This window comes from Helianthus annuus, chromosome 17, assembly GCF_002127325.2.
Source record: "Helianthus annuus cultivar XRQ/B chromosome 17, HanXRQr2.0-SUNRISE, whole genome shotgun sequence".
Classification (NCBI taxonomy): Eukaryota; Viridiplantae; Streptophyta; class Magnoliopsida; order Asterales; family Asteraceae; genus Helianthus; species Helianthus annuus.
In genome coordinates this window covers 111,299,469-111,324,507 of record NC_035449.2, presented here as the reverse complement: position 1 = coordinate 111,324,507, position 25,039 = coordinate 111,299,469, and the positions used below count along the sequence as shown (strand labels likewise).

General features: G+C 36.9%; 1 pseudogene; it reads right to left on the bottom strand.

Moving 5' to 3' along the window:
* Window positions 1-766: 766 nt before the first annotated feature.
* On the bottom strand, window positions 767-19,523 carry LOC118488880 (annotated as a pseudogene).
* Window positions 19,524-25,039: the final 5,516 nt, after the last annotated feature.

The following is a 25,039-nucleotide window of genomic DNA, read 5'->3' as shown; positions in this document are numbered from 1 at the left end:
TCATCATTCTGATTTCGCCTGAAATAGTTCTAGATCCTGATTTCGCTCATATGTGCTTAATAGTTGATTTCGCCCAAAAGGTTACATCCTGATTTTGCTCGTAATCATTATTAGGTGATTTCGCTCGTAATGTTCTTGTATGTAGGAGCGAAATCAGAAAGCCTATATATAGTGTTGTCAGGAGCGAAATCAGTAGCAGTTCTAGGTCATTGTCTTCTGGTTAGCCACGAAGTGCTGCCGAAGTGTTGTCAGAGCTTGTAATTGCATCAGTGATCAATAAAACAACAGTTAAAGTGAATATGGCTGAGATTGCACCAAAACATTAGTTTCCGCCTCTTGTTTTGGACAGGAATTCTTCTGATCGACTCATTCAGGGCTGAAAACGATCCTACACTTTCTCGATATATCATTTTGCCCCTCACTCTTCGAGAATCAGAAAGATCCTTTTCAAGTTTGAATTTGTTCATTTGGAACCTAAGTTCTTCTACTTCATTTTTATTTACTTATTTTATTGATTTTGATTAATTAAATATGAATATTTTTCCCTAGACACTAAGTTGTTGTTTGTTTTTCAGAGGTAAAATGTCTGTAGTCTGCGGACCACATCTGCAGACATCTGCAGCTGAAAAGGTAGACCAAACCTTTGCAGTCTGCAAGAAGAAGACTATTTGTTTTTTAACTTCTGCAAGCTGCTGAAATAAACTGAAATATAAAAAACTGATTTTATATAACTTAAAAGAGTTTTTTAACATCCAATCAACCCATATACATGATCTACAAACAAGAGTCAAGCAATTGGTTTACCTTAACAAGAGCAATATTAGCAGGAATAACAGGGACCTCACCACTCGCGAACCCTATAACCAAAATGTGTGTTGCGCAATTTAATAACTTCATGCTTTCTTTCGTAAGCTTGCCTCCAACAGGATCATATAAAACATAAACCCCTTTCAGCTTTCTTGTTTTCAAAAACGCTTTGGCGCTTTCAATAACATTGTCTAAGTCAACAACATGATCAACACCCATTGCCTTCAAAAGCCGTACTTTCTCATTTCCTATGAGATATCAAACAAATTCAATGCACAGTTGTTCGAAATTAGGGGTTGTACAATAAATTCATATAGAAGAAACACACACCTAGCCACAGCAATAACTGTGGCACCACAAATCATCCCAATTTGAACAGCTGAAAGACCAACACCTCCAGCTGCACCAAGAACTAACAACACCTGTAGTTTAACATATGAGTTGGAATTTAGTAGTTGCAACTTATAAAATCATTCAAAAACTAAAAACTGCTAAAACTCTTTCGTAGGTTATTTATTTGAAAACAAAATATTATTCCTTTTTTTTATTTTTTGGATTCTGTCACAAAACTTAAAACTCAATTATTGTTTTGGATTCGTTGGGATCTATTGGTTACACTGTTATGTTTTCAAAGAAATACAATGAAGTATACTAGTAATTATTTTGCTATCTTCTTCCTATTACTGAAATTATGTTGATAACAGGTATACTGATTAAAAATGCAAATTGTAACAGTAAAATAATATACATTTTCAGAATAATTATATTATGTAGATGATCCTATTATATTATACATGACTAGACTTGAGATTGGCTCTATCCTTCTCTTCAGAAACAATAAATTGAGCAAAAGAACCAACAGCTGCAACTGAACAAACACGATCGCCAACAGCTGCAACTGAACAAACGATTACTTACAGATCCTCCTCTTCAAGAACGAAGGAGGTCGCGAACGGACGAAGGGGGGTCGCCGGAGGAAGATAAGCGACAAAGGGGGGTTGTCGGAGGAAGATAAGCGACGGAAGGGGGTCGCCGGAGGAAGATAAGCGATGAAAGGGGGTCGCCGGAGGAAGATAAGCGACAAAGGGGGGTTGCCGGAGGAAGATAAGCGATGGAAGGGGGTCGCCTGAGGAAGATAAACGATGGTGGAGGTGTTGGCTGGCTGGAGAATATGGAGGTATCTCTGTGGAGAAAAGCAAAGGTATAGGGTTTTGGCTTTTGAGATGTGTTTTGGAAAAGCAGAGGTGAGAAGAGGTGAGAAGTGGTGAGGCTAGGTCTGTGCGGGGAAGAGGTTTAGAAGAGGTTTTTTAATGAAATCACTTCTAAAAAACAAACATGCTACAGACTCAAACGTCTGCGCGTGGTCTGCGTGAGGCAGACATAAGAGGTTTGGAAGTGCTTTTCACAAAAAACAAACACCCCCTAAGCAACATCCTTAACACCTCATCTAACACTTGTCAAGTTCTCATGAATCCTAAATCACTATAAATAGCCTTGAAATCTTTGAGTTCTTCACACCATTCTTTTCTTTCTTACTAAATCACTCTCTTGGAGCTTGCTTTTGCTTTGATGCCTCCTTCTATGAGTTCTAATATTTCCCTTCAAACACTTGTAAGTGTTTCTCCTAATCTATTTCTTTTTATTAGGTAGTTATGAGCCAAAAGTCAAGCAAAATGACTTTTGCTTTGATTTTCGGTTCTGACCATTTTGGTCAAGTCAAAGTTCAAATTGAACTTTGCTACATGATCGTAATAATGAAGGTGTTAATCCCTTGCAATTACACCCTCTGATTATCACGTTAAGTAGACAAAATGATGAGTCAAAGTTTTACGAAATAAAAGCAAAAAACGCTATGCATTTTACGACGAATAAGTTTTTGAGAATTAAAACTAAAAGTTTTTGAGTATTAAAACTAAAAGTTTTGACACCAAATTAGTTTGTATAACATGATAAACATGATTTAACATGTCTAGCTCGTCATTTCTAGTTTAGCGCTTATTCCTTAGTCGAAAGTCGAGCGGTTTGACTTCTGCTTTGACTTTCGAATCTGACCCGCTTGGTCAACCTTAGGATCCGAACAAGCCCATTTATATTACCATAGTAATATTGGAAATAACTCTCTGAGGTTATACCTTATGGTCATGTCGTTTGATAGGTTAAATGACGAGTCAACTTTAGATACTTTTAAAAGGTCAAAAATACCCTTTTTGCATAAAATGGCTTTACACTTATATGGGCAATATTTCCGACATTTAAACTGACCATACAACATTATTAAATATGTTTTGACATATTGGATTCGTCATAGGACTCATTCAACCATCCGGACCCATAATTATGCATACGACCTGTTAAACTAGCGTAAACCATTTTAACAGGTCGTAACGGGTTAAAACACCATTAGACACTTTCCAATCAGAATTTAAGGTTTAATAAGCCATATTATACGAGATCCTTCGCTCGTTTGGTTAATAAACCACATTCTATCAATTCTTTCGTTTTTTGGTTAATAAACCACATTCTATCAATTCTTACGTTTAAATCACAATACACACTAATTATATAATTATCCGACATAGTTTGGATTTAGGAAACACTTGAGCTTTGCATACACGATTAAACAAGATATCTACGCAACCCGTGAGTACATAGTCCCCACTTTTCAGTTTTTCAAATTGTTTTGCGGTAATTCATATGTGCCTATTACTTTTCAAAGTTTACATAACTTATTGCATATGATTTATATACACAACATGCTTTACATTGTATGAAACTTGATGGTGCGTTGAACATGGCAATGCCGGTAATATGTTATGGTACCATAAGATTGACAACCCCATTCCCGCTTCCAAGGTCTGTTTGGAACTTTCCTTTGGGAATGATAAAAACTGTGTAACACATTTTGTTTTATACAAGACAAAACATTTTGTTTACACAAAACATTTGGTTTATAAAAAGACATTTGATTATACACGACAAGTCATTTGGTTGGTTTATACAAGACAAGTCATTTAGTTGGTTTATGCAAGACAAGTCATTTGGATTGGTTTATTATGTGTGCAAAATGCAACATATAAATTACATCAAATGAGGCATAAAACTAACCCTTTTTTAGTACCAATGTTGGAAAAAGTGTGTTTTTGTCTTCCTTTTGAATTTACAGGACCAAATGAGCATAAACGAGCAAAAGGAACAAATATACAGCAAAAACCAACATAAATACAAAAAAAGGAATAAACGTGACATGCCTGACCCCTCGACAGCATCCCCAAAAGCAAAAACAAGAAACAGAAGACTGACCATGGGGCCGTGCCTACCGGACACAGGGGCGTGATCAGCCGCCTGCAGAGAAGACAAAGTTGTGGAAGCTTCTGCGCCCACCATGGGGGCGTGCCCAGCTCTGCACGGGGCATGGTCAATGCTAAGATACGCAGAATCTTGCAAAATCTTGGTAGTACAGATACGCTTCTGCCCACGGGGTCGTGCCCAGCAAACACGGGTCGTGTGGAGCCCTATGCTGAAAAATGAAATTAATGAAGGAAGAGAAAAGGATGGCCACGGGGGCGTGTCTGCTGGATGCGACGCCATGGTCGGGCTTCTATTCAGGCTATAAATAGGGGTGCTTGGCTCACTTCAAAGGCATCCCTTGGCAAACCACTACTCTCCCACTTTGCCACCACTCCACCACCACTACACCACCAACACCCACCACCATCATCCATCATCCATCTTTAGATTGTTTAGTAGTCTCGGGATCCAAGATTGATCGTAAGAGTTCTTGTCAATCAAAGGCCATGTTTGGCTAAGTCTCTTACATCACTCGGTGAAGACAATTCTTTTATGTATTACTTTTGATTTTTAATATTTCGGCTCTTTTTATTTGGTTTTGTATTAATGACTTTAATAACTAGTTTCTTATGTTGAAGGTGAATTTTCTTTATCATTTGTCTGTGGTGTCTTGGCATTACTTTACTGTCTATATAAAGTAAAATATCTACACCATTCATATCTCTATGGTCTATATAGAGGTATGTTGGCTACCTGGTCGAGGGTTAAGGGAATGGTTTAGTAAGGTTTTTGCCATGTTCAATGTATAGATCCTGCAAGGACCTAGGTCAAGCTTATTAGGACCTCCTTCAATACCCACTGATATTTGATGGCGGGGGTGCGAAGAGCTTGACCCCCTCATATGTAAACTATTATTAATACATTAAACCGGCTACTTAGGATTGTATCCCTGCTGACTCAAACCACTTAGCCGAGGGTAACGTCACCTTCAAAAGAGGGGCCTACCACTTTTCGCATTAATAACTTAATTAATTATCTTTCAATATTCCGACCCTTTGGGATTGTATCCTTGCTGTCTCAAACCACTGGGTTGAGGGTAACGTCACCTTCAAAAGAGGGGCCTACTACTATAACTAAGATAATCTCTTAAAAAGTCCGAAAGTACGAAAATCATCAAAGGATAATTAAAAGGCGAGTCGGATCCAAGTGTTTCATCTTGTCTATCTGTTTTTATTTTATTATTTTATTTCTGCATTTTTAGTTTTATTTTTCATATTTAAAACTTTTCTCAAAACTTTAGATTGATTAGACGTTGAGGATAAACCGGTATTAAAAGCTCTGGTGTCCTTGGACGACCTCGGTATATTACCAACGCTATACTACGCTCAGATGGGTGCACTTGCCCAAGTGTGTGTTTAGTGTTAGTAGAATATCATGTTTTATAAATTTAAAATTTGACTAATGTGTAAAATGGGCTTAAAATATCAATAAAAACGTAATACACCTTACACACACCAAGTTTATACAAAACAAAACATTTGGTTGGTTTATACAAATTCACAAATGGTTTCTAAGTTAACCATACAATGTTCTCTTTTAAATTGTTTGATTACTCATACAGTTTTACAATAGAAACACTTTTTTTATCAAAGATTCATGGTTACAAAGGTTTAGTTAAAAATATCAACTCTTGAAGTTGGTTAAATATATTTCAATATTTAAAGCTATGAGTTTTGACCACAAAACCTATGTTACTCCCCAACATTTATTGTTGACCGTCTTTTACATTTGTTTCAGGAACAAATGTTTAATGATGTACAAGTATGCTACATGTAGGATTCGGACTCGGGCCTTGCCTTGCTTAAAATAAAATAGTTATTGCGTTTTGTTTCGAATTCCCAAAATACAATTTAAATTATTAATTCTATAAAACATAAACTTTAAGTACCATGTGTTTGAAATAATTTGTAACGTGACTCCCCGACTATTCCAGCGGGGGTTATTTTATACGCGGTCATGGTGTTACATAGAACTTCTATCTAACATTCACAGGTTGAACAATTTACTAACCTTGCTAGTTTGGCCCAATCCATTGAACCATGAAATGGATCGGCCCATTTCTTTACGAGTCCATACATATCTAGATTGATTTCATTCATCCATGTGATGAGCTTCCACTCGTGAGCAGCCTTTACCAACTCTACTAGTTTCATCACTTCAAGCATTATACCATTCTCACTTATAAGATTAACGGTTAGAAAATTTCATATAAATATTTATTCTATTCGGTGTTTACTCACCTATAATACTTTCTCAGATTTCTCACTTATATGCTATACTACATTACACATTGCATTTCTCACATACTATTCTTACAGTTCAATAAGTATTTGCCAACTTATGTAGTTTGACTTTTCGAGGTCAAGCTACCAATTTCTATATATTATATATACATATTGTAGTACACGTTTTACTTACTTTCACTTTGAACATACTTACAAAAACATCATTTTAGCTTTTCTTGCAAAAACTTTCTCGTTCCATCGATACTTAAGTAATTTTTCTAGGTTATAACACTTCATTCACCCTAACTCTCATGAATTGATTTCTAATATGTCCATCACGTAACTTATTCAATACTTCTTTCTTTCAATAAGACTTTCTATTTATGTGCTAATTACAATCACCCTTCTTGATATCTTATTAACATTTGCCTTATACTTACTCATATAACTTGTTTGACTCTAACAAAGTCAAACTATCAACACGTTCTTAGCTAGGTTTCAAAAACTAGCTCCAGCCTAACCTACGCATGTCTGTATATGCATCACATGTGTACATATATGTATGCATTCTATTAGTCGAGCAACATACCTAACCCGACAAGGCTACCGACACCACTTACAAGGTTTATACCTCCCTTAGTTGGGAAAGGAACACATTCCCTCTTTCATTCTCACCTGATTCTTACTTGTTTATGGATCTGACATTTCATTCTTATGTGTTTGGTTCATACTTACTTAAGGATTCGATACTTTTCATTCTTACTTTTCATCCCTATATGTTTGAGCCGTATTCATTTATAAACTTAACCTTTCTTTCTTATATTTTTTGTTTGTACTTACCTACACGGATTCTAACTTTTCATTCATATTTTTCACTTTTATAAGTTTGATTCGTACTCACCTACGGATTCAAACTTTTCATTCCTACTTTTCATTCTTATAAATTTGATTCGTACTCACCTACGGATTCAAACCTTTTCATTCCACCTTTAATCCATACTTACTTACGGATTCAAACTTTTCCATTGATACCCTTCTATTATTATTATTTTTTTCATTCCTAAACTCATTTGGTCCATACTTGTCTATGGACCCAAACAAGTTCAATCCAATATGGAATTTCTCTCAATCACTTGAGAGTCTTACAACCTCTTACTTTCCGATTCTGTCAGACATACATGCGATGATTATCATGGTCTTATGAGTGTCATATGCTTCTTTCGCACTGGCCAGATGCGCCCAATCCACATACTAGCTTCGTGCCTTCATGTTATCATCATCATATGCCTGAAGAAGTGGATTTCAGCTCAGGTAACATCTTTATAACCTTATCAAAACAACACTATATATTCTAACATACTTGAAGGTCTATTTTAAATTAACTCTTTTACAATAAATATATACTTCGCTCTCAATTAAGAAATAAAGACATAACATACTTGGGGTGAGTAAGTTTAGGTCCGAACCGAAAATAACCGAGAACCGAACCAAAAATATATCCAACCTGACCCGAACTCAAGTACCTAGGTATTTAGATCGGTTCCAATTTTTCAAATAAAATCTGGTCGGGTCGGTTCTCGGTTCTTTTCATGGTGAAACCCGACTTGGACCTATGGACCGAACTAAAGTGCTACTTAAAAAAGATTAGGCCAAAGCCCAATAGTGATTGGGGCTTAAATCCCTAAAATATATAACATACAACTTCTACATGATGCTCCCATAGATACATTCATATAGAGAAAGAAACCATCTGCATTGAATTTGCACTAAACTTCTTCGCTACTACTGTGAATTACTCAATACTTTTTGAATTCTTGGATGTTTAAGTTATGCTTTTTCGGTTAGAAGGTCTTATCTACATTTGGTAGTGCAATTCATAAAAAACAACAACCTTTGGTAATATGTTTCGTCAAAATTTTCACTTGGACACTTTATCGAACACTTGGTGTGCAAAGAGATTAATCATGGATAATATGTCACACCCCGACCGCGTATTACATGCAACCGCGGCGGAAACGTCGGGGAGTCTTGTAACAGAATTATTGTTTCATAACCATGGTAATTAAAGTTCTGTTTTATTTATAAACAAAGAGGGATTACACTGTCTTTAAACAAAGGAAACAAGAGTTCATAACATTATTTAAACTAATCTTGCTTCTTTTATGTCACTAAGGCCCACCCTAGTGTATCCTGAATCAAACCTATGCAACAGCTCCTGAAACACATGTGAAAATAGGTACATCAGCATAAAAATGCCTGTGAGATACATAGGTTTTGTGAAAATAGGATTCATGACTTAAGTTTAAAGAAATGTTTAATAAAAATTGGTCATGAACCTTGTTAAGTGTTTTCTTTTATAAATCATATGAAAAATGTGATAAGAAAACAGATTATATAAAAGAAAGGTGTATGATTAATTAAATAACCAAGTAAAATGAGTTGTATAAAACAAACTGTTTTGTAAAACAATATCTTGTGAAAAAATGTTATTTGTGTAAAATGTTATATGTCTAAATTGAAATGGTTTAAATAACGCTACGATATGTAATATCATACAAGTACATATAGGAAGTACCAGCGGCGTATCCACCATGTTTGTATCATATTACACATGCCTCGTTACTTAAATCACTTACCCAAACAAACCACCAATATAAAATATTTATGTTTAAACCATTTGCCAAAATGTTTATGTCAAAATGTAAACCATGTAATGTATAACAAATGTCAAAATGTTCATGTGTCAAATGTAAATCATGTAATGTGTATCCAAAATATCATGTATGGCATGTGAAATATATCAACTAAACCATAGGTAAATATGCACAAAACAAGGTATTGAAGTAAAACGTAGTTTAAATCAAAGTTATGTTTTGTGGAAATGCATGCTATACTGATACAAACATCTATGCGGTATTGTGAAAATGCATACATTCAAGCCTTGAGACTGTGGCGACAAACCCTTAAACAAATTAAAGGTTTATCTGAGTTATGTGTATCGAATTCGGTCATTACTTCCATCCAAACATACCTAGGATGTCATGAACGGGAGTTGTCAATTCGTATGGTACCACTACCTACTAACGAACGGTGTGATCAATGTTAATGAATGTATTTTTGTCCCATTTAAACAAACTAAATGTCATACCAAAATGTAAGCATGTGATGTAAAACAAATGTACTAAGTATGCAACAAATGAACATACATAGCATGTGAAGTGATGTAAAGCAATGCACTAAGTATGCACTAAATGGACATACATAGCGTGAAATGTAATGTAAAATAATGTACTAAGTATGCACTAAATGGACATACATAGAATAAAATGAAATGTAAAACGATGTACTAAGTATGCAACAAATGAACATACATAGCAAAAACACAATGAAATCATGTACTATAAGTGTACTAATGAGCATAGCAAGCATATGATATGAAAACATGGAAAGCATGAAAGTAACAAGTAGGCACATGTGTTTCACCCCAAAACGTTTGAAAAACAGTAAAAGAGGGGACTATGTACTCACTTGAGATTTCTCAATAGTCTTTAGATAACCACCAAGCAATGCTAGAAAGATCACGGAATCAAACGACACCTAATATAGGTAACTACGTTAATAAACGGACCTAAATCGGAAGATCGGGTAAAATGTGGTTTCGTAAACCAAATGAGTGTAGGAACTCATGTAACATGGTTTAACAAAGCCTACATTCTAAAACGGAACTTATCCTAAGTGCTTACGACCCATTACGACTCGTTTAGGTAGCTTACGCTACTTTAACGTGTCGTTCGCGTAAAACGCGTTCGGACCTCCTAACTAGTCATATGATAAGTAATATATGCCTTAACATGTCTAATTATGTTCCCTAATCAGTTTAGATGTCAAAATTTAGGTTACATATGCTTAAAATGAATTTATGCGTAAAAAGGGCATTTTGGTAATTTTCCTAAGGCATATAAACTACCTATCATACAACTAACTAAACGACATGACCATAAGGTATAACCTCGGAAGGTTATTCCTTATACAACTATGGTCACCTAATGTGTTTGGTCGGATCCTAATCATCGACCAAACGGGTCGGGTTCGAAAGTCTAAGCGGTTGTTTAGTCCGCTTACCTTACGACCCTATATAAGCACTAAACCTAAAGTGACGAGCTAAACATGTTAAAACATGTTTAACGAAGTTTAAAAACAGGTTTGGTATCAAAACAAAGGGTCTTGATACCTAAAAGTAGTTTGGTTACAAAATACGCAAGAATACGCATTTTGGCCGAAACTACGATTCGTCACTATGCCTAAATAACGTGGTAATCAGTAGGTATAGTCACAAGAGACTAAAACCATCGTGATTACGCTCACGTTATGAAGTTCAAATGAACTTCGTGTTGACCATAAACTGGTCAATGTAGAAAGTCAAACAAATTTTGAATTTCGTGTTTAAAATACGAAAAAGAACGAAAGAATACTTACAACAGGTCCAAGAATGGAGGTTTGATTCCAAATATTCTCAGGTATGAAGTAATAAACACATCAACTTAGAGAAATTTCAGAATCAAGTGTGGGTTGGGAGTGAAATGGGTGAGGGTATTTATAGTTTTTGCACAACCGTTAAGATCGTTCATCGTAAAATGAGCTTCGATCACAACCGTACATGTGCACCCATGGTTTTGCAAAACCATGGGCACCTTAAAATGGCCCATAGAATGCTGAAAAACCATGTGCAAGAGTGGAAGAAGCTGGAACAAGCTGGAAACAGCTGGAAACACAACTCTGCTGACCTGGGACATGCTTACGGACCGTAAGCAGCCCCATACGGTCCGTAAGGACCCTGCAGACTAGCAAAGTTTGAGTTTTGGCAGATTTGGTCCCTGTGCGCGTATTGTCGTGTTTTGGCACTTCTAACACCCGTCAAACCCATTTTTAAGCTCCATAAGGATGTTAAAGCATGGGGAACATGAAACATGCTCAAAAATATGTTGGATGTCGGTTTGTTTGGCCGTACGGTTACGTTGTTTGGTTAATTACGACGAAAATCGTAACGGACGCAAAAACGATCCAAATTACGCGAAACAAAACAGGTTTTAGCATACCAATCACTAAAATAAAATATTTTAATGATTACATAAATTTTTGGATGTCCGGATGTATTCGGAACGTAAGATATGCACGAAAATGCAAACTTATGCACTTTTTGACGCTTTTAGTCCCTGAATGACCTAAAAGTTTATTTTAGCACACCGAACCCTTCAAAGCCTATTTTTAAGCTATGTAAAGGATATTTAGGGTGTGTTTAACTTATGATCATGTTCCGGAATGTCCGTTACAGTACGAATCGGCATACTTTCGTAGTTTGTCGAATTTAGTCCCTGTAAGCGAATAAACTTGATTTTGCCATACCAAAGCCTTCAAAACTTATTTCTAAGTTATGTAAAGGTTATTTAAGGTATGTTAAGCATAAATTGATGTTCCGGAGGGTTTGTCGCGTTAAACTGATTACGTTTACGCACCAGTTTGCGTATAACTCTCCAGAAAGCGATATAGAGTTTGGATTTGAACAAAAACCAAAACATGAAAAATATCAAACATAAACAAAAAAACATTGGGATCAAATAACATTATTTCATTGATAACTAAATTGTTTACAATGATTACAGACACAGGTGTCACAATCTCCCCTACTTGTGGAAATTTCGTCCCGAAATTTATTTAGAGGAAACTTGTGAGAATAGATGCGGATACTTTGCCTTCATTTGATCTTCACGTTCCCAAGTAAACTCTGGTCCACGTTTAGATTCCCAGCGAACTTTGACCAATGGAATGCGCTTGCGTTTGAGCCACTTAACTTCACGGTCCATGATTTCCACATGTTTCTCAACAAAATGCATTGTGTTATCAACACGAACTTCGTCAAGTGGTATGTGGAGGTTCTCATCAGCTAAACACTTCTTGAGATTGGACACATGAAAGGTTGGATGAACGTTTCCAAGTTCAGGAGGTAATTCAAGTCTGTAGGCTACCTTACCGATTCTTTCGACGATCTTGAATGGTCCAACATATCTAGGTGCAAGTTTTCCTGTCTTTCCAAATCTGATCACACCTTTCCAAGGCGAGACCTTAAGTAATACACTATCACCGACTTGAAATTCCAAGGGCTTGCATCGTCGGTCCGCGTAACTCTTTTGACGGCTTCAAGCTGTCTGAAGGTTATCGCGAAATTCTTAACCTTATATGTTGTCTCTAGAATGAGGTCTGGTCCAGTAAGCTGAGCCTCACCGATCTCATTCCATCAGACTGGTGAACGACATTTTCGACCATAGCGAGCCTTGAAAGGAGCCATGTTGATGCTAGAGTGATAACTATTGTTGTAGGAGAATTCAACCAATGGAAGATACGAATCCCAACTACCACCAAAATCGATCACACAAGCTCTAAGCATATCCTCCAAAGTCTGGATTGTTCTTTCAGTTTGGCCATCAGATTGCGGATGATAAGCTGTGCTCAAATGAAGTTGGGTCCCCATAGCAGATTGCATGGTTCTCCAAAAACGAGCATCTCTGTCAGAAATAATGTTCAAAGGAACACCATGTCGAGATACAATTTCATCCACATAAATTTTAGCCAGCTTGTCGGCAGATAAATCCTCACAGATCGGCAAGAAATGCGCTGACTTTGTAAGACGATCAAAAACTACCCAGATGGCATCATGACCTTTCTTAGTGCGCGAAAGTTTGGTAATAAGATCCATAGCAATGTTTTCCCATTTCCAAACTGGAATCTCTGGTTGCTCCAATAAACAAGAAGGATGTTGATGTTCAGCCTTAACCTTAAAACAAGTAAGGCATTTTTAAACATATATGGCAATGTCTTTCTTCATACCAGGCCACCAATACTAAGTACGAAGATCCTTATACATTTTATCTGAGCCAGGATGAATAGAATAACAAGACTTATGGGCTTCATCCATAAGCAAGGTGCGAAGATCATCTTGGCTTGGGACCCACAAATGGTCCATGAAATAATATGATCCATTGTCCTTCAGTTCAAGATCAGGCTTAATGTGATAGGGTAATTCCTTACCCATCAATCCTTGTGAATCACAAGTATGTTGAGTCTGAGAAATGCAGGTTTGGATATCAGATCGAGGTTGAATATCAGATTGAACACAAACACAATGAAGCTTGACACGTTCTTTACGACTTAAAGCGTCAGCCACGACATTCGCCTTACCAGGATGGTAGCGAATTTCGCAATCATAGTCGTTTAGAAGTTCAACCCAACGTCGTTGCCTCATGTTGAGTTCTTTCTGATTGAAGATGTGCTGAAGACTCTTGTGGTCCGTGAAAACCACACATTTTGTACCATACAAATAGTGTCTCCCAATTTTGAGAGCGAATACAACTGCACCTAACTCAAGATCATGAGTGGTGTAGTTCTTCTCGTGAATCTTCAACTGCCTCGATGCATATGCTATGACTTTGTTCCTTTGCATGAGAACACAGCCAAGACCCAAGTTGGAGGCATCCCAATACACGACGAAATCATCATTGCCATCAGGCAAAGACAATATAGGCGCATCACAAAGCTTCTGCTTCAAGGTCTGAAACGCTTCCTCTTGCTTGGATCCCCATTCAAAGGGTTTGTTCTTCTAACTTAGAGCAGTTAGAGGAACTGCAATCTTCGAGAAGTTTTCGATGAAGCGGCGGTAATATCCCGTGAGACCATGAAATGAACGAACTTCAGTAGGAGTAGTAGGCGTATCCCAATCCTTAATCGCACTGATCTTGGAGGGATCTACATGAATACCTTGTTCCTTGACGATATGCCCCAAAAATTGAACTTCCTTAAGCCAGAATTCGCACTTGGAGAATTTGGCAAAAAGTTGCTCTTTCTTTAGGAGTTCCAGAGTAAGACGAAGATGTTGCTCGTGATCAGCTTGCGTCTTAGAATATATCAGAATGTCATCAATGAAAACGATGATGAACTTATCTAAAAAAGGCTTACAAATCCTATTCATCAAGTCCATGAAAACGGCAGGAGCATCAGTCAAACCGAATGGCATAACTGTGAACTCATAATGCCCATATCGAGTGCGGAAAACAGTCTTGGGAATATCTTCTTCATGCATACAAAGCTGATGATACCCAGAACGTAGATCAATCTTTGAAAAATAAGAAGCACCCTGTAATTGATCAAAGAGATCATCAATGTGAGGTAGGGGATATCGATTCTTGATGGTAAGCTTGTTAAGCTCACGATAATCGATACACATCCTGAAAAATCTGTGACACCTGTGTCACTTCAACCATCAAACAAATACCAAACCAATGAAATATTGTATTTCACACTTGGTATTTGTAAGAATATGTGTATCATTTGCACATATCAATTCTTGCCCGATTTCAAGCTTTAAATCGCTTTCTAGAGGGTTATACGCGCACTGATGCGTAAATATAACCAATTTAATGCAACGAACACTCTGGAATAGTGACATAGGCTTAACATACCTTAAATAACCTTCACATAACTTAGAAATAAGTTTTGGATGGTTTGGTGTGTTGAAATCAAGTTTGTTCGATCGAAGGGACTATTTGTGTCAAACTGCGAAACTATACCGATTTGTATAGTAACGAACATTCCGGAACTTGATCATAAGTTAAACATACCCTAAATATCCTTTAAATAGCTTAGAAATAGGCTTTTAGGGGTTCGGTATGCTAAAATAAACTTTATTGATCAATAGGGACTAAAAGCGTCAAAAAGTGCATCAGTTTGCATTTTCGCGCATATCTTACGTTCTGAATATATCCGGACATCCAAAAATTTATGTAAGCATTAAAATATTTTATTTTAGTGTTTGGCATGATAAAATTTCATTCGTCGCTTAATTTGGATCGTTTTTGCGTTCGTTACGACTTCCGTCGTAATTAAGCGAATAACGCGAGCGTACGACCAAACGAACCGACATCCGGCATATTTTTGAGCATGTTTCATGTTCACAATGTTTAGGCATCATTTTAGGGCCATAAAGTTGGCTTAATGAGCCTTAGATGTGTCAAAATGGGGCCTAAAACACTGCAGGGACTGAAACTGCCATTTCTGAAACTTGTTTTGCTGATCTGAACCCCAGGTGGGCCGTGTAAGCATAGGCAGGACCTTACGCGGGCCGCGAGGATCTCCCAGTTCTGCAAAAATCTGATTTCCAGATCTTCCAGCTGTTTCCAAGTGTTGCAAATGGTTTTTGAGCATTCTATGGGCTGGTTTTAAGGTCCCCTAGTATTAAAATACAATGGGCACACATGGAGGGTTGAGATTCAAGCTCGGTTTACGAGGAATGATCTTAACGGTGGACCGAAATATATAAATACCCACACCTCCATTCCTTGCAATTCACACAAGTCTGATCTAATGTGCTCTAAGTTGAAGCCTTGCTTCATACCTGAGTTATTTGGATTGTGGGGACCCTTTGTAAGTATTCCTTCGTTCTTTTATGCGTTTTTCGTTTAAAAGTCAAACTTTGTTTGACTTTCTGCATTGACCAGTTTATGGTCAACATGAAGTTCGTTTGAACTTCATAACGTGAGCGTAATCATGATGGTTATAGTCCCTAGTGACTATACCTACTGATTACCACGTTATCTAGGTTAGTGACGAGTCGTAGTTTCGGCCAAAATGCGTATTCTCGCGTATTTTGTAACCAAACTACTTTTAGGTATCAAAACCATTTGTTTTGATACCAAACCTGTTTTCTAACTTAACTAAACATGTTTTAGCGTGTTTAGCTTGTCACTTTTAGATTAGTGCTTATATAGAGTCGTAACTCAAGCGGTGTAAGCAACCGCTTAGACTTTCGAACTAGACCCTTTTGGCCGATCATTAGGATCCGACCAAACATGTTTAGTGACCATAGTTGTATAGGGAATAACTTTCCGAGGTTATACCTTATGGTCAGTTCGTTTAAGTAGTTGTATGATAGGTAGTTTATATGCCTTAGGAAAATTACCAAAATACCTTTTTTATGCATAATTGATATTTAAGCATATGTAACCCAAAATTTTGTCACTTAACTGATTATGCAACATAATTAAACATGTTTAGGCGTATAATACTTGTCATAGGACTAGTTAGGCGGTCCGAACGCATTTTACGCGAACGACGCGTTTTAGTAGCGTAAGCTATCTAAACGGGTCGTGATGGGTCGTAAGCACTTAGGTTAGGTTTCCTTTTAGTATGTAGGCCTTGTTAAACTATATCATATGAGTTCCCACACTCATTTGGTTTACGAGACCTCATCCTATCCGATCTTCCGTTTTAGGTCCGGTTTATTTATGTAGTTACCTATATTAGGAGCCGCTTGATACCGTGCTCCCTCTAGCTTGCTTGGTAGTTGTTCAAGACTTCTAACCACCCTCAAGTGAGTACATAGTCCCCTCTTTTACTGTTTTTCAACTGTTTTGGGGTGAAACATGTGTACCTATTTGTTATGTTCTTATTTTCAAAAGTATAATTGATTATACATACTAGTACTTATCTGTTTACAAACTGAATGATTATTTATGGTTTAAATTCTAATTTTTCTTAAAGATTATAAAATTAATGTTTGGAATAGTACTTATTTTGTTCACCAGACCGGTTGGTAGTATGATATAGCGCTATAGGATTTGACACCTCATTCCTGTTGTCATGGAATGTCTGAAACCAATTTATTTCTCCATCCAAATAGGGATTGCCTTTGTGGTATTTCTATAGTCTCAAAGGTGTATTTTGATGCACTAGGTCTGAATGAATTCTTAAATCACATTATTTTTGTATATTTAGTTATACTCCCAAAAGTATAGTTTGATATGCTTTCATATGTGATATTGTAGAAAACCAACATATATTTTGTAAAACCAAAAACATAGTTTTAATATGTTATTTTTCATAACCAAAACATAGTTTTAATATGTTATTTTTCATAACCAAAACATAGTTTAAATATGTTATTTTCAAAACCAAAGCATAGTTTTAATATGTTATTTTCAAAACCAAAACATAGTTTTAATATGTTATTTTTCAAAACCAAAGTATACTTTTGATATACTACTGAAAACTATTATTTTGACAACTAAAGTATATTTAATATACTATCTGTTTGACTATTTTGGAACTGAAATATATTTTAATATATTACTTATTTGACTTTCTTAAAACAAAAGTATATCTTTATACTATGAACCTTTTTATCAAATTGTTTTTCAAACAATATATATATAAACTCATTTTTACCTAATTATTTATTTATACATCTTTCTTTTATATCATCTGTTTTGTTATCGATTTTTATATTATTTACAAAACAATAACATTTTTACAAGGATTATGACTAACTTTTCTTAAACAAAATTTTTCTCTAAACTTATAAGTCATGAATCCTAAATCAATAAAACCTATGTATCTCACAGGCATTTTTATGCTGACGTACCTATTTTTACACATGTTTCAGGTGCTGCTTTGTGATGATTGTTGATACATGATACACTTAGGATGGACTCGTGCCTTAGCGACTTTAAAACTTGAAAGATAATATTTGTATTTATATGATTTGTAATAGAACAAAGACTTCAATGATTCAATAAAACGAAATTATTTATTCCATGGTTGTGAAACAATGATTCTTTTACAACACTCCCCGACGTTTCTGCCACGTTTTGTTGTTTTACGTGGTCGGGGTGTGACAAGATCCACCCTTCTTCTTGACAAAAAGAACGGGAGCACCCCAAGGTGAGAAGCTAGGACGAATAAAACCTTTGTCAGAAAGCTCTTGAAGCTTCTTAGACAACTCTTGCATCTCAAACGGTGCAAGACGATATGGAGACGATTTGCACCAGGTACAAGATCAATACGGAACTCGACTTGGCGTGCTCGGGGTAAACCAGGTAACTCTTCAGGAAACAACTCAGGATAATCCCGAACAACAGGGATATCTGAATAGACTTACCTTTGCCTTTATCTGCTACGACATGTGCCAAGAAGGCCACATAATTCTATCACAGATACTTCTGAGCTTGAGTACAAGACATGAGCTTGAGACTACTAGCAGGTTTCTCACCACGAATCTGTAGGATCTCACCTGTCGAAAGCGGAACTCGAACAATCTTCTCGAAACAAACTACCTCTGCGTGATGCTTGGCTAACCAATCCATGCCTACTATAACGTCGAAACTCCCCAGTTGCATTGGCGTGAGGTCGATGGGAAAAAGATGGTTGTTAAGGTTCAACTGGCAGTTACGAAGAACAGAATCGAGAACAATGGGATCACCACTAGCAACTTCTACTTTCAAAGGCTTTCCTAGTTTCGTTCTAGACACACGAAGCAATGGCTCAAAAGATAACGACACAAAACTCTTATCGGCACCTGAATCAAAAAGAACAGAAGCAGACTGATTGTTAACAAAGAATATACCGTTCACCACCTCGTTGTCTGCTTGCGCCTCAATAGCATTCATATTGAAGACTCGACCTCGAGCCTGAGCCTGATTCTGATTTACATTAACCAGCCTTGGACACTGGTTTCGATAATGGGTCAGGTCTCCACAATTATAGCACGAACCAGGAGGAAAATGAGGTCATGCAGCTTGTGCTTGCTGTTAAGCAGGCAGTTGAGCAGCCTGCTGAGCTGGTTTACGTGCAGCTAGATTGGGAGCAAAGCGACAAATATCAGCAAGATGACCCGACTTCCCACAGTTAGTACAAAAATGGCACGGAAGTTGCGGTTGATGGTGACTATTGCATCTATTGCACAAAGGTGCATTCCCCGCATACCGCTTCTTTGCTGGTGGCTGTGCGGGTTGATCGGGAGCTGCCTGGTTGACTTGGGCAGTGATAGCAAAATTTTGGGAAGCCTTACGCTTCCTAGATCCCTTCGTTGCCCTTCTTGTTCTTACCCTTCTTGCTCTCACCCTTATCAGATGACTGTTTCTTACCTTTGTCACCCTTCCTGTGTAGTTTACCCTTTCGAACCTGCGACTCAGTCAACGTTGCAGCTAACTCGATTGCCTGACGAATTGTGGTAGGGTTACTACCAGTGACGATGTCTTGTACAGAGTCAGGTAAGCCATCAGTATACTTCTCGATAGCTTTCTCGAGTGGGGTAACCATGGTAGGGCAAAGCAAGCTCAACTCTTCATACCTGTCAGTGTAAGCCCAGTGCTCACCACTATCCTACTTTAAGTCATCAAACTCCCTTTCTAAAGCTCTCAGTTCATGACGAGGACAAAACTCCCTCATCATAAGAGCCCTAAGCTCAGCCCAAGTCTGTGCTAATGCAACCTCAGCACCGCGGTCTCTCATAACTCCATTCCACCAAGTAAGAGCCCTCTTCTGAAACACACTGGAAGCAAACTCGACTTTCCGATTTTCAGGACACAAAACGTGAATTAACGTACTCTCAATGCTCTCGAACCACTGTAGGAGCCCAGTTGCCCCTTCAGAACCACTAAACTTGAGTGGTTTAGCCGAATTGAAACTCTTGAAATTGCATGGAGCATTCTGGTTATTGTTGGCTTGGTTCACTTGAGCAATAATGTCTGGGAGTACAGCAGCCATATGCTGCGCCATGATATCTGCCATTTCGGCATTAGATAGCGGATTTTCGCGTCGAGGAGGCCTTCTAAAAGAGGAAACATGAGAGGAAACGAGTGAGATGATTAGATGAAAAGAATGAGATGAAACAAAAATCAACAAAGGCAAAGATGGTGGTCATTTGTTTGTTACCACAAAGCAAACAAATGACACACAGTTACTAACCAAAGTAAATGGGTCAAAAATAATGTATCGCGAAGACATGCTCGCATATAAGTGAACACTCACCCCAAGAGTTCCCAGTTAAGAGTGACTGGTCCGATTATGTGGATTGAACACTCTAGCCTTAGACAGAAGACCCAGGGTATAAGCATTCACTCTTCCAGTTTGCATGTGTTCACACTATTTAGAACCCAAAACTTTGACGAGATTTTGAAAACTTGGAAGGCACAAGGCCAAAAGAATCATTCAAAAACGGATGATAAATTTTCAAAATCATTCAGAAAAAAAATTGAAGGGTTCAAAACCTTATAATAAATCATTTAAAAACAGATGATTGATTTTCAAAAATCGTTTCGGAAAATTGGGTTCTTGTTTTGGCAATCACCTAAGGATAGGTGAAGTGCATGTTTTAAGATCTAAACACAAGATAACTTGTGTTGGGGTCCTAGAAAGGTTATAGTCTAGGTCAAAGCATTAATAATAACCTAATTCCCTATAACCATTGGCTCTGATACCAACTCTTCTGTCACACCCCGACCGCGTATAACATGCAACCGCGGCGGAAACGTCACGGAGTGTTGTAACAGAATTATTGTTTCATAACCATGGTAATTCAAGTTCTGTTTTATTTATAAACAAAGAGGGATTACATTGTCTTTAAACAAAGGAAACAAGAGTTCATAGCATTATTTAAACTAATCTTGCTTCTTTTATGTCACTAAGGCCCGAGTCCACCCTAGTGTATCCTGAATCAAACCTATGCAACAGCTCCTGAAACACATGTGAAAATAGGTACGTCAGCATAAAAATGCCTGGGAGATACATAGGTTTTGTGAAAATAGGATTCATGACTTGAGTTTAAAGAAATGTTTAATAAAAATTGGTCATGAACCTTGTTAAGTGTTTTCTTTTATAAATCATACGAAAAATGTGATAAGAAAACAGATTATATAAAAGAAAGGTGTATGATTAATTAAATAACCAAGTAAAATGAGTTGTATAAAACAAACTGTTTTGTTAAACAATATCTTGTGAAAAATATGTTATTTGTGTAAAATGTTATATATCTAAGTTGAAATGACATAAATAACGTTACGATATGTAATATCATACAAGCACTTGTATATAGGAAGTACCAGCAGCGTATCCACCATGCTTGTATCATATTACACATGCCTCGTTACTTAAATCACTTACCCAAACAAACTACCAATGTAAAATGTTTATGTTTAAACCATTTGCCAAAATGTTTATGTCAAAATGTAAACCATGTAATGTATAACAAATGTTAAAATGTTCATGTGTCAAATGTAAATCATGTAATGTGCATCCAAAATATCATGTATATCATGTGAAATATATCAACTGTTGGACCCAGTATGGCCTAAACAACTTCTTTTCACGTAATATGGCAAGTGATTTCGGTAGATGTGAAAAAGATGTGCGGAAATGGAAATCAGACCTTCAGAAACAAGACCTATAGAATTATCAAGTTTTTATCACTTTGAAACAAAATAGTTTAACAAGGTGATTGTAAGATTATTATCTAATACAAATGAATCTTGAATTCTGTGGGTGAGAAGGGCAATGGAGTTTGGGTGTTGTATATGAATGCTAAGCTTCAAACTCAATTGTCTTCTGCTGGTTGGGCCTTCTATTTATAGAAGTCCGGGTACATGAATAAACAATAGTTTATTCATGCAATAAGTCCTGCATAAAGTAGCAATTTGACATATTCATTGAATCCAACGTTCAAGTTGCCTTTGTAATCATGATATCCAATAGTGTCAGGTGCTTCGGTCATTGGTGGCAGGATAGAACTTGGTTTTAGACAAGTGGGGTATTCATCAGAATTGCTAATAAACCACTTCATCAGAAATCCTGGTAAACAAATCATCAGAAAGTCTGATTATCAGAATCGTCAGAAACTGATGATATTTCATTAGAAATATAATCAGATCCATCAGAAATGACCTTCTCTGATAATCCAAATCAACTCTTTATCAACTTGTGATTCTTCGAAGTAGATGCTGCGCATTTCAGTTGTCCTATCTCATCTTTTTCTTGTTGTGATCTACAGGACTGTTATCTCTTCAGAGATCCAGTTGATTGTGATTTTCTTCAATACTTACAAATAAAGTTTCCTAACAGTTTCCCCCCCTAAGTATTGTAAGAAAATGAACTATCTATATCTATATCAATATAAACAAACTTCAACTAATTCTTTGAACAGAAAAAAATCAAACAACTAAGTTCTGAAACATGAAACATAGTCAAACCAACCATTGTTCAAAACAGAAAAAAACTTAAAATATTGTTCAAAAACAGCAGTTTTAATCTCATGAATTCATTAATTGATCTTCACTCCACTTCTGTATTTATCCCCTGGTTTCAGCTTTTTCTTGTGATCTATTGCCTTTTGAGTTTCTTTGTACATTTCTTTGTACCATCCTCTTGCTTCCATCCAGTTTTCAATGCACTCTTCAATTATTTTTCTCAGCTGTTCATTGTGCTTTCCCTTCTTTTTGAGTTGCTCTTGTTTCTCATTCATGCAGTTTCTTATCTATTTCAGAGTTTGATTTGAATACCTGCATATTTCACTAATTCTAAACAGAGCTTTCTTTTCATTAGCATCTTTGAAGACCACACCCATTTCTGGTTTGTCAAAGATTGCTCCATTTCTCACTAGTTTAGAAGGAACTTTAGCTGGAATTATGGTGTTGGGAGGAGGTATTTGTACTTTGTTGCTATACTCAAAATTGATACATAGATCAAAATCTGCCAGTGCAGCCCTGTTGTACAACTTTGCTCCTGCACTTTTGAGACAGTCAATGGCTCTTCTGATCACAACTGTATTCCCTTTTTCTTTATCAATGATATTCTTCATTTTGACTATGTCCATTGGATGAATATCATCAGCCAGATCTGCATCAGTAACCCTTTGTTCATTTTTATCTTTTCTGATCAAGGTATACTTGTTTTGTACTTCATTACCTAATATACCTCCTCCAGTGGTCAAAGTATCAATTCTTTCAATAGATACTATTGGATTGGTCAAGTGTTTATGCAAAATTACCCAGCTACCATTGTTTCTTTCTTCAACAATGCCCTTACTCATTAGAGAGAGTGGCCTCTTTGGGTTGTCTTCTGGATCTTTCCAATAGTAGTGCTTTAGATGTTCTTCAGGATACATGATTGTGTGTAAATCATCTTCCAGCACCATTGATTCTTTGATGTTTCCTTCTGAATCTTCTCTCATTATCTTTCTTGGCCTTTTTGAGGAGGTCACTTCATGTTCCATTCTTCTCTTCTCTTTTGTATCCATCCTTATGCTTAACTCTGTTTCTCCTGTGATGGCTGTAGAAAATGTCTGAATTGGAACATGTTCTTTCTGTTGGACCCTTGAAGTGTCTGGCTTTGGGACGTTTGGTAGAGGACCCATGAGTAGCTTTTGTTTATCTGGAGGTGGACCCATGGGCTACTTCTGTTTTTGATCTGTTGGTGTTTCTGTTTGTTTGGTTTGATCTTGCTGAATGTTTTCTGGTTGTTGTTGAGGAATTTCTATTCCTCTTGCTTGTCTTTCTTGTGGAATTGGAGCTTTCAGTTTATGAAGATCAACCTTTGCTAGACTGGCAACATTATACTGTAATCTCTTTACTAACAGATGAACATTAGTAAGAGCTTGAGTATTTGTTTCTTCATGTTTCTTCATTTTCCAAAACTCCTCGCTTTCTTGATTTCTTTGTGCAGTCAATTCCACCAACAGTTTCTCAAAGGCCTCAACCATGCTGATGTTGTTGGCTCGGAGGAGCTGTATTTCTTCAAGTATTCTTCCTGAACTTGAGCTTTCTCCTGCAGTTGCAATTCCAGCCATTTGTTTCTTGATATCTTATAGTTCATTGAGAGCTTTCTTAAATTCTGATGAGCTCTCTCTGTTTTCTGATGACTCTTTTAGTTTGTTGAGAGCTGCAGTGTTATCTTCTGTCTGCTTCTGCACAACTTTGACTGTTTCTGATAAGGCATTGATCTCTGATTTTTGATTTCTGATTTCTTCCAGTATTAGATCAAGTTTTCCTTCTGTAGCTGTTTTCTCAGTGGCAGTTGTATCTTCAAGTTCCTTGTGAAGTTGTTCAGTGGACATAGATTGATGTCCTTGGTAAGTAGGAGAAACAACAGATGTTCCACCTTTAACACCAGCAGAAAGCACATTCTCTGCTGTTCTGAGGTTAAGAGGATGGAAATATTCCATATTCTCTGTTCCCTCACCAGAAAACTGAAACATATTCAAGCCTGGTTTTCCTCATATCCTTGAACCTTTTCAGGTTCTCCATGAGTTGTTGAGAAACTCTTAGTTTTCTCATCCAGGTTTCCTTGATCAGTAGACTGATCTCCACCTGTTGCCACCACATTTTCCTCCTCGGAATCTGATTCAGAAAATGGGTCTTTTGATTGACTCACATTTTGTTTTGTAAAAACAGTACCCCAGTGTAAGATTTCATACTTTCCTTGAATTGATTCATCAGAATCACTCTTAGAATTATGAAATTTATTGAATTTAGAGTGTTGTGCACCCGTTTCTCCCATATGTGAGACTTCAGCATGATGTTCTTCTGTCACAGGACTCATATTCACATCTTCATCAACTGGATGAGGATCAGATTCCCCTGCTGCTCCATTCTTGGTGTGCTTGACTCTTGTGCATCATGCTCCATGGGGGACACATTTTCAAAACCTTCTTTGTTTTCTTCCTTTTTGCTTAACATCTTCAGGTATTCTGCTCTGTATGGTGAATCTTCTAGTATCAGATACATCATTCTTTCTGACAGAACAGGTACATCAAATTCTGACTTCCAGGACCCTGCAGCACTCCA